We start from the raw sequence: 14,110 nt of genomic DNA, 5'->3' as shown, positions 1-14,110 counted from the left end.
TGTAAGTCTCTTATAGCATATAACATTTCCAACTATAGAATACACAATTTTTGCAGATATGCTAGTCTTGTTTGTAAGCCTAAGCCTGTTCATTCTTTTGACTTCTGGAATATAATACTCCAGGCTCCCCTCCTTGTTTTTGTTATAGATGATAAGTCTTATGTGGTACTGAATATGAATTCTTGGGGGGGAGGGTTTGTACTGGCTACTTGCAGCACTTTTTTCTATAACTTAGAAGTTCTGGATTTTGTCAATAACATTGATAGAATGTTGTCATTTGACTGATTCATAAAATCTTTCTATTTTCATTTTGCTGACTGGATCTAATACTCCCAGGTCATTTTTTTTGTGTGTGTGTGAATTATTTTTTCAAGTGTAGTCTCTAGATTTATTTTTTTTTAATCATAATTTTCAGGTAATGTGGTAATCTGATATTTTTAGATTATTTCTCCTTGATCTATTTTTCCAGGTAAAGTATATTTGATTTAAAAAGAAATCTCAAAATTCCATTTTAATCTTTTTATTTCATTCTAATATTTTTATTGTCTCATGGAATCTCTTTCTGATCCATTCAATTTTCAGGGGTTCTATTATTAGAGTAAAGTTTCATGTCTCTAGTCATAAACTCTTTATTCTTCTGTTTCCTTTTAAACATTTCTGAAATAATCCATTTTTTCTCTTGATCTTTCATTTCATTCTTTTAAGAACTGCAGTGACATTTTTTAAAAACTATTTTTGTTTAAAGGTTCTCTTCACAAATGCTGTGGACTTATTCTCTTCCCATAAGTTTGTGTCCTGAATATCCTCAGATGTATAATGTTTATTTACTATTGATTATATCTTTAGCTAATTTGTATTCCACCTTTATTTCCTTAGTTGGGAATTTGTATTAGGATTAGATTCGATGTACTTCTAGAAGGAATAGGAGCCTCCATTGTCCTGATGTTATTATTATCTAAAACGCTGTCATTGCTTTGTTTGAACACCAATGCAATATTCTTGAAATCTTCAAGATCTCAAATGTAGTTCAAACCTATTACAAATTTATGCTCCCCTAAGTGATCTGATCTAGAGTATTAAATGAATATTATGCTCCACTCACACCACTTCAAACCTAGCTTGAGATTAGAAAGGAACAGCTGTAGTCTCTAGGTCTTTGTGATTTTCCCCCTTTTTGTGAATTTCTTCTTGCTTCCATAAGCAAACAGCTACAAGCTTTAGATTTCTCTGGCTGGTCTCTCCTTTCCATGCTAGAAGATTTCTGTGTGCTGTATTCTGAATGGTTTCCATTTTTTGTGACTAAAGGTATCTGAATGTTTCTCTGTATGGAGCTATGCCAAGATAAAATACATAATTAAATTTCTTTTGGATTTCTTAAGTATTAATGGATCTAATTTTCTTTTCTTTTCTTTTTTTTTTTTTTGTTCATCTTTTCCAGAATACTTGTAAGGATTGTTTTGCTTGTAAGAATTCATCCCTTTTGTCTAAATTCCCTAATCCAATCCAATAAGCATGTATAAAACAGTAGTTTTAAAAAATGAGTAGACTATATCAGTATAATGTAATATCACTGAGTACATAGGCTAATTCATATTTGCATCATATCACTAAGCCTAGAATATTGTTTTTTTTGCCTAATAGGTTAAATATTTATTGAAATGGTATATTTTACCGAGGAGGAAAGAAATGCAACAAGATTAAATTATTTGCCCAGGTTTTAAATCCAATAATCAGGAGAATCCAGATTTGAACACTATCATTTATAATTAAAATTTCTAAAATGTTTCTATTATGCCAGAGGAACTCTTCTATGTGTTAATTGGCTAAGTGACATGAAGTGGTGAATAATAACAGAAGAATTATATCTCTCCTTCAAATATAGAGACTCTCACGCCCTCAGAGTTAATCCCATCAATGAAGAACTGAAATATTAAAAATTATATGTCATATGAAGATACTATATCTCTCTGGAATTTGTTAAAGAGGGTAGCAGGAATATGAACAATCATTTAGCCATTTAGGTAAAAGTCTAAATTTCATTATCTTCTTTATTATAATAAAACTAATTGTATTTTATGGACACAAGAGTTATAAAATATGTCTCTCTAGAAAGATATTACTTTAACATAAATAGAGGGAAATGCTACTACTTAATATAATTATTAAAATATACATGATACACACTTTATTTTCTAACTACCATACCCTGACAATTCATTTGTGATATTTTATAGCATGGATTTAGGAAAATCCACTAATGTAGAGTCATTGTTCAATTATAGGAAATTTAATACCTCATCTTCGTTTGAACTTGAAAATGTATTAAAGCTAAATCAGTTTCCCTTTTCTTTTATTCTCATGAATTCAATACAAATCTAGTGAACTCAATTCAAAAAGATAACTGGTGCCCATGAGTTCAATTATAGAGCATGTTGCAAAGCCATCAACATTGCCAGAATTTTGTGAATTTGAGTCATTCTCATTGAAGGAAAAATGCTATTAACCAAACTCCTCTGCATGTACTTCTTATTAGAGTTCCTTAATAGTCTGGCAAGCCTTAATTCATGAAGAGTTTTTTCACCTGCATTGATTAACAGATGGCATTGTAGAAGCACAAGATACATCATTTTAAAATTGTCAGGGATTGTAATAAAATAATGTTGGGCTTGGAAGCAGTGGATACAGATAGTGCTATTGTAAAATATACTGAATCCTAAACCTCAGTTTCTTCATCTCTAAAATTAGTATGATAATTTTATACCACTTATTTTCATAGAAGTTTTTCTAAGAATCTGGTAAATTTTAAAATGCTATTGTACATTTATTAGGTATATGACACTGGACAAGTCACCTTAACCCTGGTAGCCTTCATTTACTCATCTGTGAAATGAGATGAAGAAAAAAAAATAGTAACAACTCCAGTATCTTTGCCAAGAAGACCCCATAAAGCACTGTATGTGACTAAAAAGAGCCAACAAGAACGATAATCAACCACTTTTAAATAGCTTCTTAACACTAAAGTCAGAGATGAACTCCCCATATGTATCAGTGGAAGGAATTTCACAATGAGAATCCCTACACTGATGAAATCATGGATTTAAATAAATCTTCCCCTCTGAGGGGAAGCAATATTTAATGAGAAAAAATGCAATTCATTTTTGTTTTGAATTAAGAAATTTGACAATATTTATGTGTCATCTGTCTTTTACATTGTACAATAGTCTCTGTTCTATTGTCTCATCTTACCATGGACGTTTACACGGGTTTCTGGTAGATTCTCTTAGATTACAAAGATTTTTAGTATTGTTCCAGCAATTGACTACATGATCCATGATCTAGTCTAGTTAATTTTTTTTTTTTACCATTTATTTAAAAAAAGAATAGCAAAAAGAAAGACAAAAGACAAAAAAAAAAAAAACAACAACACTGTCATGTGCTCAGCAGAACATCATGGAGGATTCAAAATATAATAATAAATTTCTTGTTCAAGAAAGGATATATAATAGTAGAAGAAATTATATTCATGAGTGTTCATCTTTTCTTTGCTTCTTTATAGATTGTTCTTGCTATGCACTTTTTAAAAGTTTATCTTGTTTTCCTCATTCTTTTCCCCCCTTTCATCCCTCTCACTTTTTTGCAAGCAGGCTGTAATTAAGCACAGAAATATATACATACACACACATGTTCATTTCCTTACACTCACATACTCCCCACATGCACACACATACATACGTATATATATATATATATATATTATATATTAGTATAGTTGGCAAATAATGTAGATTTCTAGCAATTGAATATTTAAGTTTTACTTTGTCTAAAATCAATGATTACTGGCTATACTTTTTTGCTAATAAATTCTACTCTAGTCCTTATTGTAGTGTTTGTGTATATCTCTTCTTTCCTATTCCTGCTAACTCTTCTACTTTACTTCTGCTTCTTAACTTGCCTTGCTATTACTTAACCTCCCCCTACCCATGGATCCTACTCTTGTATTCTTCCCCCTCTTTTTGCCTCCCCCTCTACCCATCCCTTCCCCCTTATTTCTTTTTAAATAGCTTTTTATCTTCAAAATACATGCAAAGATAGTTTTCAGTATTCACCCTTGCAAAACCTTGTATTCTGAATTTTTCCCTCCCTCCACCCAGCCCCTTTCCCTAGACAGCAAGTAATCCAATCTATGTTAAACATGTGGAATTTTCTATACATATATCCACATTTATGCTGCACAAGAAAATCAGATCAAAAAGAAAAAGAAAAAAAGATGGGAAAGGAAAAGAAAGCAAACAAACAAAAATGGTGAAAATACTATGTTATGATCTACATTCAGTTAAGTCTACACAGACCTCTTTCTGTATGCAGATGGCTCTCTCCATCACAGATCTTTGGGGATTGTCTTGAATGTTTTGTTGAAGAAAGCCACATCCATCAGAGTTGATCATCACATAATCTTGTTACTATGTATAATGTTCTCTTGGTTCTACTCATTTTACTTAGCATAAATTCAGGAAAGTGTGTCTCTAGGCCTTTCTGAACTCATATGCTGATTGTTTCTTGTAGAACAATAATATTCCATAACATTCATATACCATAACTCATTCAACCATTCCACAACTGATGGGCACCCACTTAATTTCTATTTCCTTACAAAAAAAGGATTGCTAAAAACAAAACATTTTTGCACATATGAGTCCATTTCCCTTTATGATCTCTTTGGGATACAGATCCAATAGAGATACAGCTGAATCAAAGAGCCTTCTTATTTCTTTATAGGTTTTGGAGGGTGCTATATCCTTCATGTTATATATGGAGTGTTACCTATTTAACCATCCCTTATGTGAGTAGGTTTTCAGAACTTTGAGCTCTTTCCACACTAATATTTCTGTATCTATTCTTCCTCTGCACCTCACTTGTATAACATAATTACATTTTTAGAGTCAAATCATACTGAACTCTGCCCTAATCTTTCTTTTGAGCTACCCAATTGCTGATTTCAGTTTTAAATATATGACATAAATTTCCACACAAAAAAACATAAACAATTTCTCCGTGTTAAAGTTTATTGAAATTGATCTATGATATTAGCTCTTATATGGGAAGTTTTCTATCAAGTTTGGCTTTTGTTGAAAGAAAATCTTGAAAATATACAAGCTAATAGAATGTTCATTTTTGCTTTCATCCAATATTATGGATAGTTTTCTGGGTATGATATATTTGATCATAGGCCTAGTTCTTTTGATTTCTGGTATATATGAATCCAAGATCTGTGGTCTTTTATTGTGATTGCTGATAAGTCCTGTACAATTCTAATTGTAGCTCCAGCATTTGAATTGTTTTTCTCTTGTTTCTTGCAAAATTTTCTATTTCATGACAATTTTCTTGAATTTTTTTTTGCATTATTGTGTCAAGTTTCTTTTTTGGGTTACACCTTTCAAGTAGTCCAATTATTCCTATGTTTTGTCCTCTTGATGTGTTCTCCACATTTGTTGTTTTCTTATAACATGCTTCACTCTCTGTTTTATTTTTTCATTCTATATAATGTGCTTTCTTATTTCCTGGTCTCTCATAGCTTTATTGGCTTTCCCTTACCCAATTCTAATTTTCAAAGATTTATTTTCATTTTTGACACTCGGTGTCTCTTTTTCTAGTAGGTTAATATTTTTTCATAAGTTTCTTGTTTTGCTCAGATTTTTTTTTGTTTTTCCTTAATGCCTCTCATTTGATTTTTTAAGTAACTCAATGATATTAATAAATTGTTGTTCCACAAGGCTGTCTACATAGTTGGAACATAGCATATGGGTATATCCATGCATATGCAGCCTGCAGTATTCTTTAACACTATCATTCATGGCAATTTTATAGCAAAGGGGAGAATAAGGTAGCATACAAATAAATATATGTAAAACTCTCCATAAAGATTATGTGGGATAAAAATAGGAAAAGAAAAACATCTTCCTGTAAAGATGTTGAAATGTCACAATTCCTATCCTTCATAACAAAAAAAGTAGTTCTAGCACTGGATATATTTTGCATAATAGCAAGAGAAAACAATGCTAAGCTTGGTCAAAAATTTAGGGATAGAATTGTTTTTAGGCATTATCACTGTTAGTTACAGAAAGCCTTGTAAAATAATAGCCATTTTATTGACATCATATAGTTACCAATGAGTTTCCTGAAAACTCAAAGTTTTCAGACTCAAAAGTTCTCATATTGATTATTTCTTGGCTAATGCTATGCCAGAAATAAGAACAATTACTATACATGAGAGAAAAGTGGGACAAAAATATGAACAAAATCAAGGTATTTGCAGATGATATGCAGCAAAGGTACCCAGTTTTAATATGTAATGGAAAACTGGTTTCAGAAGGATGTTTTTCTTTTCCTCTTTTTATCCCACATAATCTTCATGGAGAGTTCTACATATCTTTATTTGTATGCTACCTTATTCTCCCTTTTGCTATAAAATTGCCAAGAATGATAGTGTTAGAGAATATTGCAGGCTAGATATGCATGGGTATACTCATGCTATTACTAAAAATGTTGTTCCCCAAGGCTTTCTACACAGTGGGAACATATCACATGATTTCTTACAAATCCTTTTTCCCTTTCTCACTATTATTCATTTTTATCTACAGATAAATAAAATATAGGCATAAGAATATATCTTTTTTTAACTTAATTTCTGACTGTGTTGGTAATAGTGAGCATCTCTGTAAAGACAAACTTTAATTTTCAATGATTCAAGCTATATTCTTTTGTAAAGAGCTATCTATTTTACATAAATATTATCCTAGTTGTATTCTATATTCTGTTCATCAGGGATCACAAAGATGTCAGAAAGAACAAAATTTCAAAAGAATGAGGCATGGTAGTTATATTAATAACTATTTGTACATCAGTTCAGTTCAATAAGCATTTGCTAAACTTTTGCTAGAAACAAAGCAATAAGGTAGGTGTTAGAGAAGTAAAATATATAACCAAGTATGTGCATGACTATGATGCAAAGAAAAATAGCCAAGCTGAAAAGCTGGGAAAGTACCAAAAGGATAACCCACATAACATGTGATATATGGAATTAAAAAAAAAAAAAAAAAAACTAAAATAAAGATTCCAGAGCAGGATAGGATTTTAGAATATAGTTGTGAGAGGATATATTTAAGACTCAAAATAAAAAGTGTGAGCAGCTTATAATTTTTTAATAGGTGATCACAATAATTAAATCAAACTAAAAAATGAAAAATTATTTCTCTCTTGTTACCTGAGTTCAAATATAATCTTAGACACTAACTATGTGACACTGGGCAGGTCAATGAAAAACTGTGTGTTTTAATCCATTAGAGAAAGAAAAGGCAAACCACTCCAGTATCTTTGCCAAGAAAACCATAAGGACAATATGATCCACATGGTCACAAAGAATCAGATACAATTAGATGACCAAATAATAAAGTCAGACTTTGCACTGGGGATTTTTTTAGTGTGAAGAAATAAATTAAATATGACCTCTTCTGTTGAAGAATTGTGGATTTATTTGACAATTAACCTTATGTGGAAGGAAAATATAACCAAAAATTATATTCAGAGTTGATGTTAGGGACAGATATCCAAAAATATTTTAATATTATGGGGAAAAATTCTTAAATGGCAGCTAAGGAAGGATCTGAGCTATTCAATTCTATGTTTTTTTCTAAATTGAGGTAGATGAGACATTAGTGAATATGATTTAGAAAGATTTTAAAGGAAATTAATAGAAAGTAGTAGAAGGAAGAAATGAGTCACAAGAATAGATCTAGTAGTGTTAGGATTACAAGGTAAGAACTCAGGTTGTCTGGGCAATTCTCTAGCTCAGAATTCACACCTTTAGTTTTGCCATTTAGGGGGAGTTTACACCTTTGAACTTCTGAGGAGGAGTTTACATATTTAAAGGAGTTTACACCTTTAAAAGGAGTTCTGAAAAGTAGTTTACACAACGTTTAAAAGGAGCAAATTCATTGGTTGAAGTAATTTTCCCACAAGCCCCTGAGTTCTCACATGCCCCTTTAAAAGGAGCAAGTTCATTGGTTGAAGTATTTTCTCACAAGCCCCATTGAGTTCTCACTACAATCTCTGCTAGGATAAAAGAGGAGAGCAGGAGGGCAAGGAGTTAGTCTAGTCTGGGACAGAGTTGGGACGGCAGGCTGGAAGGAGAGTAGTCTGGAAGGACAAGACCTGGAGGAGATTCAGAGCTCCCAAGAATCCTGCTCACAGAGAAAAATTATACAGAAAAGAAATCTCCTCCCAGAGAAGGATTCCAATTGAGAGACGACAAGAACTTTGCAAAGTAGACTGAAGAAGAAAGCAGAGATGGAAAGAGACTATACACAAAAGATCAATAAAATTTCTCAATTCAATATACATATACACTCCTCTCTTTCTTCACATACACATGCATACACACACTCAAATTGATCTGTGATCTGGTCTGTTTAAATATTTTCTAATAGAGCATGTAACAATTTATCCACTCCTGCATATCCTGTATAACTCCTATCCATGCCTTTCTTTAATATCACCAAAATAGGGTTATTCATTTTCTCCTGAGTTCAAGAAAATACCAATGCTGAATTTCCACTGTTCAACTCTTAATCTCCATATCACATGATGAGTTCAACGTCTTCATCTCTTATAATTTTACCCTGATGACATGTAATTGATATTTTCATTTATTCACATACCTTGCTCATGCCCACCATCACAATTGCTTTTGCATGATTTGTTGTTCATTCATTTTAGTTTTGTCCAATACTTTGTGACTCCATTTGGAGTTTCCTTGGCAGAGATACTAGAGTAGATTGCCATTTCCTTTTCCAGTTCATTTTGCAAATGAAGAAACTGAGGTGAACAGAGGTACATGATACTCATTTTTAATTCCTTGGTAACTATAGTGATCTATGACTCACAAAAATGAAAAAGCTAAGATAGTGTATTGTAAGAATGCTGAAATTAAAGCCAGGAAAACTTGGGGTCAAATGCTGCCCTTGCCATTTACTTATTAGTTATGTGGCCTAGGGCTAATTACAATTTATTTGTGCCTCAGGCAACTCTCTAGAATTCACTTCCTAAGGCATGAACTAAGTCTCATTTGTGCAATTCCTTATTGATAGTTAAAAATCACAAATCCTCTGTACAATAGAGAAAGATCTTTTAATTATATGCTGGATAGCCATAGACATATTTTTAAATCATCAGCTTAAAAGCATAATATTACCTTTGGACTACCAAAATAACACTAGCCACAGACTCTAGTCAGATTTTACGCAAATTGGATTTATGGAAAAGAATCTTCTTTTCACATAATTATGATTTTTGTACTCTTCATTTACTACCTTATTCCCTCTACCCCCACACATACTTATATTTAAAGATCTGGTTATTTCATATGTGTAGATACTCCCAGCTGCCATTGTAGGTCACAGTTCTACATGCTATTAATCTTCATGAGTTACTGCAGTTAAGGGGGAAAAAAGGTTATCACATGGGGTTGACTTTCTATTGCAGGATTTCTCTTATGTTAGCTAGATTAGTGTCAGATGACAACTACACACTGGGTAGAGTGCCAGGAAGAACTTTATTTAAATTCTTTCTGCCTTAAAAGAACCTGGCAGAATTTTTACCCTAGTTGTAAAATCTTAAAGAATCCAAAGTTACCTTCATGCCACAGTGAGACATTGAACCAAGGTTTAGGCTGGTTTGTGTATTTGTGCATTTATATACACACAAATACACATTTAAATGTTTATAAACTATTACTTAGTGGTAAGAAATATTTATATATTTATATGAAATATCTACCAATAAAGATATATATCTCTTCATTGATATTGTATCTACATGATAAACACATAGATGAATAGTAAAACTTTCAGTCACATAAGAGTTTCCTAACCCCAAAAGTATTGAAATCATGTCAAGTAAACTATTTCTAGAACCATTAAGAATAATAACGTGATAGAAAGCATGTACCCCCTACTCTACTGTGATATTCAATTTTTTTCTCACTACTGTGGAATTCATTTGACAATGCAGTCATATTTAATTAGCCTGGTCTGACACAGCACACATTTACTTTGCAAGAACAATACTACTCCTAAGCAGGAAGCATTCTATTGCAAGAGAACACGATGTGAAATGTAATTCATTTGTGCATGAAAATAATAATACATGGGCTGAGGTGACATAGCCACAAACAGCACAAAAGGTCTAGAAATAACATTTGGACTTTGCAAGTTATATTACAATCTTTCTATGGAAAGAATAGTGCAAGTCTATCTCTCAAGTCATTATAAATTGAAAGAGAAATAATCAGCAACATTTTCAAAAAAAGGGTCTTGCACAAAAGCAATTATGTGAAATTGTTTTAATAATTATTAGACAGTTTTATTATTAATCAATATTATTTTCAACTTATTATTATTATTAATTACTGATTATCCTAAAGTATTTTAAGATTTACAAAATTTTTTACAATACACTATCCCTTTTGATGTTCTCAATAATTTTATGATTGAGATACTATAGTTATTTGCTTTACAGAAGCAACAGAAGGTCAGAGATATTCAGAGATTGGTGATATACCTACTAAGTATCATAAGGTTTCGGTAAGGTCTCTCTATTACAACCCCAGCATTTTTTCTTTCCACAATCCTTGAAAAGAATGTTAAAATTACAATCAAAAGACTTGGTTTGAATTGTGTCTTCTTATGTAACCTTGGGTCAGAGACGACAGTCCTTGAGACAGATGACAATTAGGAGGCATTAAAAGACAACAACCACATACTACAGCTATCTCTCTGCTGACACACTGTTGCTGAATCTGACATGGTATTTTTTCCTATGTAATGAAAGTCAACAGAACTTCCTCTTTCTGAGCTAGAGGGTGCAATAAAATGTGACAGACCTTTAAGCTAGTGTAAACCTTTCTTTGAACTTGCCAACTTTAAAGGGAAAAAAAAATAATAACACAAAGGTGTTCTTAAAGATTCAGACTGATTCAAGTATCAGAGAAGACAGAGCAAACTGATCCATAGATGATCCAAGACACTTTTTTTTTCCCCAAAGGGAGGAAAAATAATCAGAAAACACAATTTAAGATTGTACAATGATAAAGAGATGAATTAGACTTCATTATAGAAATCTAATAGTTTTCCCATGAATAAGATTTGTAGATGGAATTCTTGCACCTTAAATTTTAATTGAAAAAGATTGTGTCATTCTTCGAAAATGTTAGAAAGTGCTATAGTAGAAATAGGGGAAATTGACTTAACATTACTTAAATTTGACCTGGCTAATGACTTCATATCTCTGGGCTTCAGTTTTATTATGTACTGAATTACAGTAATGAACAAGATTGAGTACTTAACATTTTTTGGACAATAGACCCCTTTGAAATTCTGAGGAATTATATGAAGATTTTCTCAAAAAAATTGTAATGAAAAAAGTAAAATGCATTAAACTAAACTTATTATTATTAAATTAAACTTATTAAGCAAGTATGGTCTAGATTATCTTTAAGGTTACAATCTGGAATTGTTATTTAATGACTATAGTTACCTCCACATGGAAAAAAAAAAAACACTCTATACTGGTGCAGGTCATCATTTTTTCTATAATTTATATCTTCAAGAGTTACCTAAAGCACTAAGAGGTTAAATGACTCAATCAGAGTCATCAATACATGTTAGAGAACACACATCAAGGGAGGGTTTATGTTCACTATATCAAAGCTTCTTAAACTTTGGGTCATGACCCCCATAAGGAGTGACATGTGAAGGGGATCATGAAATTTTTAATTATTATCTGTAAATGTTTTGTTTGTATATCTATTTTATATACCTATATACTCAGGGTCATGTAAAAAATTTTCAGATGAAAAGGGATAGCAAGTGGAAAATGTTTATGAAGCCCTAAACATGGCTTCTCTACAAAATCCAACATGTCTAATATCTCATCTACAATCTATGAACAATTGAGAACTACTTTCATTTCTTCTTTCAGGATGAGGTTTTATTTCAATATTCAAAATGAAAAGGCGTATAGTAATAAACCAATTGAAAATAAGTAATATTAATTTGGTCCAAATGAAACAAAACAGATTTATATGTGGAAAGGACATAATAGATAAATTTATTTTAATGACACAAAACTTTAAGTGCATTCTATGCAAAAGGGGGTAGTAACTGAAGATATAATGTTTAAATAAAATATTCTCTGTTCTCCAGGAGCTTGCTGGTGGAGTCAGGGGCATATTACATGTACAAAAGTAACTAAATACAAATTAATGAGAGTGAGATATTAATGCCTACTAGAGAGATAGATTAGGAAAGAATTCATCAAATGGACACCTAGGTTGTGCCTTAAAGAAAATAAAAGGATTCAGGGTCAGAGATAAGATAAGAGTCCATTGAAGACATAGAGGGGTGGTTTCTATAGAAGAAGAGTGGCAAAAGAATGCTGAGTCCAGAGAAAAAATAATGGTCCAATGTGACCCAAATGAAGAGTTCGTGGAGATGGAAACATTAAACAAAGATGGAAAGCTAGGTTTATGCCAGATATTGATGGGCATATTTTGAATGACAATCTAAGAAGTATGTACTTTAAGGCAATAGGAAGCCACTAAAGATTTTTGAGCAAAGTAATGATATGATTATACTTTTAAAGTAAGAAAATAATGTGTGCAGATATGTGAATGATAAATTGGAAAGATAAAAAATCATAAAGAGAGTGGCCATTTGGACCATTACTATACTAGGTGACAGGAAGGGTGGTTATGATTTGAAAGAGTTTGGTAATTTGGTAATCTAGAAAGAAGAGAAAAAGCAGTGGCAAGATGAGAAATTTGGTGAGAAGAGAATCAACAAGATTTGATAAAGAATTAAGCAATATTATGTAAAATTAAGGTACACTTTGAAGTTACTCACCTGTAAGGATGGGGAAAAGATAGAGCCCTCAATAAAAATGAGGAACATTAAAGAAAAAGCTTTATTTTGGACATATTTAATGCTTTGATGTTTATAAAACATGTTATATATGTAAATACATTTGATCTGTACAATAACCATGTGAGGTAGATATTCTTATTCCAATTTTACGCACAAAAAAATTGAGGCAAAAGAGTAAAATGGCTTGCCTAGGATCACATAGCTAGTAAATGTCTGAGGCAGAATTCAAAGTCAGTTGTTCCTGACTTTGTTCCACTTTCTATCCTCTGTATCATGCAAACAACTGTATCATGCAAACTCCTGGTAGATTTTTCTAGCTAGTACATGACAATGTCAATTTGGAATTAGCAAAAGAGCATAAAACTAGATATTAGGAGTTCTTAAGACTAGTTCTTAGGAGTCTTATACATAGAGAAATGACTGAATCTATGAAGAACAAATAGAGAAAAATAGAATTATGAGGGCCCAAAACAGTTCTGATGAAACCTCATGCTTAAATAGAAAGAGATGTATGATAATCCAGAAAAGATCAAAAGAAGCAAAAAAACATCAATAGAAACAGGAGAGCTAAGAATAACATAAGTTAAGGGTGGACTATTTTTTTATTATTTTTTCAAGTAATTAGAACTAGCATGTTGTATGTCATCAATTAAGTACCAATTAAGTAATTCCCAGAGGAATTAAGCATAAAGATATAATCAATAATCATCTATATGTTTTATGTGTGAAAGGTACTTAATTGAACTTGTTATGCTAGTATAATAAGCTCTATTATATTTCAAAACACCATAATTTTAATTCATAATATCAATCAACAATAACGGAGATACTCTCAGTTAAGGTAATTTCAGAATACTGGGACTGTTCAACAGTTTCTTGTAATAAACTGATCATTTTAATCTATTCATAATAAAAAAAAACTCTTTTTGGGGGAAAATGAGTATTGCCATAGGTATTTGTGTGGCTCTTGAGTGTTGACTATGTCAGAATTATAATTCTCACCATAAGTAAAATAAGTCAGTTTTTTCAATGTCAGAAATATTAATTTATATTGTACAATTAAATTACTTCTAGACATGAATTTTTTGGGGAAAAGAATTAGGGAACAAGTGATAAAAGCAAGAAAATAATGC

This window comes from Sminthopsis crassicaudata, chromosome 6, assembly GCF_048593235.1.
Source record: "Sminthopsis crassicaudata isolate SCR6 chromosome 6, ASM4859323v1, whole genome shotgun sequence".
In the NCBI taxonomy this organism is placed as follows: Eukaryota; Metazoa; Chordata; class Mammalia; order Dasyuromorphia; family Dasyuridae; genus Sminthopsis; species Sminthopsis crassicaudata.
This window is presented reverse-complemented; position numbering follows the sequence as displayed.